This window comes from Xenia sp. Carnegie-2017, unplaced genomic scaffold, assembly GCF_021976095.1.
Source record: "Xenia sp. Carnegie-2017 unplaced genomic scaffold, XeniaSp_v1 HiC_scaffold_21, whole genome shotgun sequence".
In the NCBI taxonomy this organism is placed as follows: domain Eukaryota; kingdom Metazoa; phylum Cnidaria; class Anthozoa; order Malacalcyonacea; family Xeniidae; genus Xenia; species Xenia sp. Carnegie-2017.
In genome coordinates, this window is record NW_025813484.1 from 7405934 (window position 1) to 7413672 (window position 7739).

A 7739-nucleotide genomic window follows, 5' to 3' on the forward strand; every position below is an offset into this window, starting at 1 on the left:
ACTTTAAAGGTGACCACTGCGGAAGTCAAAACGTCAGTCAACATCAATAACTGTATTAACGTAAAATGGTTTGAACCTGGCGTATCGTTACATGTTTCTAGATGTAGATCGTCATGGTTAGTAAAGTCTTGAAAGTCAACTTCACTTTAAAGGTGACCACTGTTAAGGAAGTCAAAACGTCAGTCAACATCAATAACTGTAATAACGTAAATGGTTTGAACCCAGGCGTATCGTTACATGATTCTAGATGTAGATCGTCATGGTTAGTAAAGTCCTGAGAAAATCAACTTGACTTTAAAGGTGACCACTGCTAAAGAAGTCAAAACGTCAGTCAACATCAATAACTGTAATAACGTAAATCGTTTGAACCCGGACGTATCGTTACATGTTTCTAGATGTAGATCGTCATGGTTAGTAGAGTCCTGAAGAACAACTTGACATTAAAGGTGACTACTGTTAAGGAAGTCAAAACGTCAGTCAACATCAATAACTGTAATAACGTAAATGGTTTGAACCGGACGTATCGTTACATGTTTCTAGATGTAGATCGTCATTGTTAGTAGAGTCCTGAGAAAATCAACTTGACTTTAAGGTGACCACTGCTAAGGAAGTCAAAGGTCAGTCAACATCAATAACTGTAATAACGTAAATGGTTTGAGCCTGGCGTATCGTTACATGTTTCTAGATGTAGATCGTCATTGTTAGTAAAGTCTTGAAAGTCAACTTGACTTTAAAGGTGACCTGTTAAGGAAGCCAAAACGTCAGTCAACATCAACAACTGTAATAACGTAAATGGTTTAAACCCGGACGTATCGTTACATGTTCTAAATGTAGATCGTCATGGTTAGTAAAGTCTTGAGAAAGTCAACTTGACTTTAAAGGTGACCACTGCTAAAGAAGTCAAAACGTCAGTCAACATCAATAACTGTAATAACGTAAATGGTTTGAACCCTGGCGTATCGTTACATGTTCTAGATGTAGATCGTCATGGTTAGTAAAGTCCTGAGAAAGTCAACTTGACTTTAAAGGTGACGACTGCTAAACAAGTCAAAACGTCAGTCAACATCAATAACTGTAATAACGTAAATGGTTTGAACCCGGACGTATCGTTACATGTTTCTAGATGTAGATCGTCATGCTTAGTAGAGTCCTGAGAAAGTCAACTTGACTTTAAAGGTGACGACTGCAAAGTCAAAACGTCAGTCAACATCAATAACTGTAATAACGTAAATGGTTTGAACCTGGGCGTATCGTTACATGTTTCTAGATGTAGATCGTCATGCTTAGTAGAGTCCTGAGAAAGTCAACTTGACTTTAAAGGTGACGACTGCAAAGGAAGTCAAAACGTCAGTCAACATCAATAACTGTAATAACGTAAATGGTTTGAACCCTGGCGTATCGTTACATGTTTCTAGATGTAGATCGTCATGCTAGTAGAGTCCTGAGAAAGTCAACTTGACTTTAAAGGTGACGACTGCTAAGGAAGTCAAAACGTCAGTCAACATCAATAACTGTAATAACGTAAATGGTTTGAACCCGGACGTATCGTTACATGTTTCTAGATGTAGATCGTCATTGTTAGTAGAGTCCTGAGAAAGACAACTTGACATTAAAGGTGACTACTGCTAAGGAAGTCAAAAACGTCAGTCAACATCAATAACTGTAATAACGTAAATGGTTTGAACCAGGACGTATCGTTACATGTTTTAGATGTAGATCGTCATTCTTAGTAGAGTCCAGAAAAGTCAACTTGACTTTAAAGGTGACGACTGCTAAGAAAGTCAAAACGTCAATCAACAACAACAAAAAAGTCCTTTTTATGACTTTATAAACTTGGACGATCTACATCTACAAATATGTGAAAATTTGACATTAGATAAATCATTGGAAGTCAAACTACTTATTTTCACCAAAGGTTTTTGCGAACCTTGTACGCTGATCGATTTAGCAACGTTCTCTCAAATGTGTTGTTTTTTCAATTTTCCCCAATCCTTTGGGGTAACCATTACCTCCGTAGGATTTCTATCACTTCAACAGGACAGCATATAGATGTTTACTGTCTCGATTCATAGACAAATCGTTCGTTGGTAGGGCCGAACTGCCACTGTAGGATTTCAATGGAATATGAATTTCAACAATCGCTTGCAACTAAAAAAAACGTCAAACATGTCAAATACATCGTAAATATGAGTGGACAACAATTAATAAGAATTTATAAAATTTCAATGTTGCCAGTGAGGTGCAGGTGTGAATCAATTCTAAATATAAAGATAAGATGCCAACAGATCGTGTTTGAAAGCCATCGGCATTTGATTCTTTCAGTATTTATTTAAAAAACAAGCGACCTTTCGTCTTGACTCAAGACTTCTCATACTAATTACATAGAGTTAAGCCTAGGACCACTATCGTCGATAATCGAAAACGAAAACCAAACGAAATTCGTGCACAAAATACATGCCAGACACGACGTAAAATTGCAAGCATGTTTACAAAGATCGGCTAAAACATGTAAACAGTATTGCTGGATGTGTCTTTGTAGTAGCCGTTGCGGTAACAAAAAGAAGCAAAAGAAAAAAGTGTCTTCCTCTTGCAGAAGATACTCCTTCTGAAGTTGAAAGCAACCATTTAGCAAGACAATCAAAGGCCGATACTAGATTTTGATTAATAAACGACGTGATCGACTGGATTATTTAACAATTTGATTGAGTTACGAGAACCAAACAAAGAAAACAGACTCATAAAATAATTGCGAATGACGACAAATTGTTTTTCTCGCATCGGATTTATTAAAACTCATGCCACCCCGCCATCTTTGTGTAGTTAAGTTTTAGATTATTAGCCAATTGCATGCGTTTTCGTTAACGAAAAATGTCAAAAGTTTAACTCTTCTTATAAGCACAAAAACGAAATTTTCGTTGAGTTTTCGTTCAAGATTTTCGTTGCGGCAGTTTTCGTTCTAATTTTCGTCGATATGGACGATAGTGCGGCCTAGGCTTTACTATGATGCTCAAAAGTTCCTGTTTATTACTTTTACTTTGCTGTGTGCCTTTTCACAGGAAGCAACTATCTATACTCCTTTTTCTCTTCAGATCTTTAAAACTCTTAAATTGGTCTTTGAAATAATAGTGGGAGGGGAGAATGAACGTCCTCCCAGCTCTCTTTATGGTAAATTTCCCTCCATTACTCATCCCCCCTTATATCTTGTACAATCTTTCTTACATTTCCTTACAATACTCAATATCAGCTTTACACTGTAAGTACACATCCACACAAACCTCACACCTTAACTATCTAAGTAATTACATCTCATTTGAAGATGTCTTGAGTCGAGACGAAACGACAAACGTCACTTGCTTTGTTTTAATAAATATCAAAGAAATTGAATGCTTATGGTTATCTTTGAAACGATCTGTTGGACAATAACCTTTAGGTTGATAATTCAATAAAAATTCCTTAATATTTCAAACATGTTACCTTGTTCAGTACATAAAACACTGTCTAATTCTTGTTGATCAACGTTATCGACGTCGTCGTCGGCGCTCATGATTCACTGTATAAAGAAAAAAACGTCAAACTAGATGAATTGGTCAATTTTGACTTCAAAATATCATTTAATTTCAATAAACATCGACTACAAATCATCTAGAGTTGCAACTACGTAATAAGTACCGTGCTTATAGCCATGCATTAAAGTCAATAACGAGCATAATTTCTGTTCAACGAGAATGATCATGACGAAGTAAGAGATTGAGAACTATACAATATCACATGTGCAAATGCGTCATTATGTCGTAACAAAACCTCATCATTCTTTGCGGACGCAGACATGGTGCATAATAAAAGTGAAAGCCGATAAGGAGAGTAGCCTTTTGTCATTTCTCAAATAAATATGTTGATTGATTACTCTAAGCGATAAAATAAAATACAGTCTACTGCTGTCGACACCTTAAGAATAAAAATTAAATTTCAACAGATAAATTTTCACAAACTCTTTCGATTTTTGAAATAGAGTTTGCCAACAACCATCATGCATAGCGCGCGTTTGTTCATTTCACATCAAAACAATTGTAGAATCACATATATCACCTACTGTTACTTAAAAAACGAAAATCAAAAATTCATCAAACATTGCAGTGATTAGTACAACGAAACATGTAACAATAAAGTCAAATTTGGGAAGTGTTATGTCCCAACATTTCTAGGAGCGAATGTTTATTAAATGATTTCTATCTTCTGTCGAAGACTCGAAGATATTTCGATCTTGTGGAAGCTGCTTTTAGTTAACCTCTTAATCAAAAGCAGTAACTAACGGTGATTTACATTGACTAGTCTTTGGGATCGCATGTAATTTTGCATTTCTTACAATCATTCATACAATTTATGAAACTTTTAGCAACATATAGATAGCGAATGTTCACGGAAATAATCTTAACAATCTGTGACAAACTGGAATTCGAATTCAGAAGTTCGTTCCCATGTACTTTACTTATGTCACTGAAATTCGAACAACAAATACTTAATACATGATCTTTATCTTTTGATGAAAATACTTTGCACAATTTTATCGAAATTTTTGTAAGGTAAATGCTACCGCATGAGAAAGTCAAGAGTAAATGCTACACGCAAGAAAATACTGGAAATTAAAAGTGCTAATTTAATAGTCAATTGGTAAAGAAGTGACGACAATGAAAGTGTAGATTTTAGGGGAGTTTTGGTAGTGCAGCCACCAAAGATAGTAAAGAAAGTTGAAACATTGCCCAGAAAAACTCAGTTCACCTGTACTACAGATTTGTTTCGCTAAAAATTGAGGAAGTTAAAATGTTTCTGACAGGGGTGTGCAATTTATTTTTGGGAGTTGAGTGTAAAGTTTGCGTGCCCCCCCTGTACCCCTCCTCAGTAAATCTGTCCATGCTTTATAGTGGTTATCTTATTAATGGCAGGAGACATGGTAAAGCTGTAATGGAGAAAGTTCTTTTAAAATACTTTTGTTTTATTGGATTACAATAAATCACTCTACAAAAATGGATTAAAAAAAAATTTTCGTTGAAAGAAAACTTACATCGTCTATAGGGAAACAATTCTTATACTAATTCTTCCTAAGTTAAAATGGGAATAACAGTATATATCAATATATGAGTGATTATTTTAGTTTTATTGCCAATTCGTAATAGTTAAATTTTAACGTTGCCAACAAATAGCGACACTCTTTTTTAAGCAACATTTTTCAAAGATGAAAGTTCAACATACACCATGTCATGAAGAAATTTATATTGCATACGAATGAACGTAAGTTGTGATCTAAACATGTTTTTGCTCAATAACCACATACCCAGAACTACATACGTTGCCTGTGAATTTTAGATAGGTGTGCTAAATATACAATGAAAAATATTAGCTACATGAAAACTTTGCAAAGAACGTGAAATTAGCACGATAATTAATATCTCACTATTAGTCATACATAAATAGCTAACGGTTTAAGCTTGTACATAGCTACATAGTATCTCTTGTAATTGTTGGCAGTATTGAGCACATGCTCTGTTCTACAGAGAAAAAATCCTAGTCTGCTTTCAAGACATCTATCAATGGACTATGTTGATTTTGTAGAACAAATTTCTTTAGTAAATATCAAACGTTCGCCACTCATCAGTTTGTACATCATAAACTTCTTACGAATTTGTTATTTTTACATACCATCTTCAGAATATTCACTGTCTTTGCCATAAGATTCAGCAGTCTTTAGTTCATTCCTTTCATTTTAAAATTCTTGAGTAAAGAAATTTCGTCTTAAAGAGTCTCCAGCAAGAGAAACATGTGCTAAAGTACAATATTTATACATGTGAAAGACAATAAAAATGTAATTTCTCAAGACAGTGATAATGTGACAAATATTGTATTCATTTGATTTACTAGTTAGAGCAATAATTAGCAATTGGGAATAATAATGTGTAGTTTTGACAAACCATAGAGGAAGATGTGGCACTGGAATTTTTTGTGGCCAGTCTTTCTTAAGTGAATTATCTTAAATGGAATTTTTTTATTACTTTTTGGGTGCTTGGTTTATTGTAATATAGTTGTTTTATGTCAGGGACTTAGGAACTGAAACATTTTTCCCTACAACTGAACGATCTTGATGCATAACAATTTAAATATGAATGAATTATGTAAGAAAGCAACTTGTTTGAAAACATCTGTTTGGAGCATACATTTTTTCATACAGTGGTTATTTTTGGCAATTGTGTGGTAATGTCCCAAAAATTCAAAATATAAATACTATTTAAGTGACCTTTATTGAACAGTCCACCTATATTAAGTAGACATGGTCACCTTTTCCAAGATTCAAATTTGATTTTTCATTGTTCAAAACTGTATTAAATGGTCGGGTGAATTAAACACCCAACACATATAACAATTAGGCATTTAAAATTAACGACAACTTTTTTATTATAAACATCAACTTATATTAAGTCAACTTCAGTAGACTGGAAAGTCGAAACATGTTTATAATAAAAAAAATTTGTTGTTTATTTTAAATCCATAATTAATCTGGTGCTTTTGAGATCATACATACATACATATAACAATTTATAAAACCAACATATACAGTGTTTTGTGAAGAAGCAAAAAATGCCATGTTCCAACAGATATTTCAGAATGCAAGATTAGTAAGAGATGTTGTGTGACTGGTAACTTTATAATAAGTCTCAAAGTATTTCAAAGTTTTGAAAAATATAATTGTATTGGGCATTATTTGATTAAATCCAAACTGAGGTTGTTGCTTTTGTTTAAATATTTTGCTACCATTATATTCAAATATGTGTTGTCTCATTTAACACATAAATGAATGCAGCATTGATAAATTAAAATTTAAAATAAAATGATAAAAAACCCAAATGTGATGCCTTTTAGGTCCTTCTCAACTAAACCCCAATAACAATGACAACATTCTACAGCATAATTCATAAAATGTTCAAAATTACTGTTTCATTTATGACCAAATATAAAAGATAAAGAGTAAAATCAGATATAATTTATTATCTATATTAAATCTGTTAAAACATATCATTCATGTCCATCCATCCATTCATTCTCCATGTCATGTCATGTGTGAAAGGATTGGAAATCACGTATTTTTGTTACTTTGCCTGGCATGAGCACCAGGACAATTGCTGTAAGGGAGAGGAGGTGATATGTAGCAAATGTTTTGGGCTTAATCGCAGGTATCGACCAATCACAGGTATATTTACAAAGCCCTGATATTTACATCTACGATTGTATCAACGAAATCACCCAATCAAAGAGCGAAAATTTTCTCGTTCAAACAATACTTTCAACCACCTACGCGTTTCAAAAGAAATTCGAGTCTAGAAAAGAGATAAAGTTCGGATTCTTCGGAAGGTAAGATCGGAATTCTACAGAATTACACAAAATGCGTTTCTATGAAAGTACGTTCTGTTTCACACCAATAAATTTGGAATTAACGATAGATGATTATAAACAGAATGTTGGTAAATAAGCTGATTTGTTATTTTCAAAACATTATTACAATCGCATTTTCGTCGAAGAAAACGCATTTTGGTGATTTATTACACTAACATTCTAACGAGTACATTTATACGTCGCTACGTTAAAAGAAATACAAAACACACGCAGTGATCTCAACCACTAGTTCACGAAATGTACACTATGGTACGTATTAGAATATTTTTTATCAGTTGATGGTTGCATTGAAAAGAACA

At 33.6% G+C, this 7739-nt stretch overlaps 1 long non-coding RNA gene across 1 annotated transcript; it reads right to left on the reverse strand.

Moving 5' to 3' along the window:
• Positions 1 to 1811: 1811 nt before the first annotated feature.
• LOC124444084 lies at positions 1812 to 6412 on the reverse strand. Its single transcript, XR_006947826.1, has 4 exons — positions 5964 to 6412; positions 5695 to 5817; positions 3475 to 3550; positions 1812 to 2148 (listed from the first exon to the last, which is right to left on the reverse strand). It is a non-coding gene; the product is annotated as an uncharacterized LOC124444084 (long non-coding RNA).
• Between the last annotated feature and the right edge of the window lie 1327 nt (positions 6413 to 7739).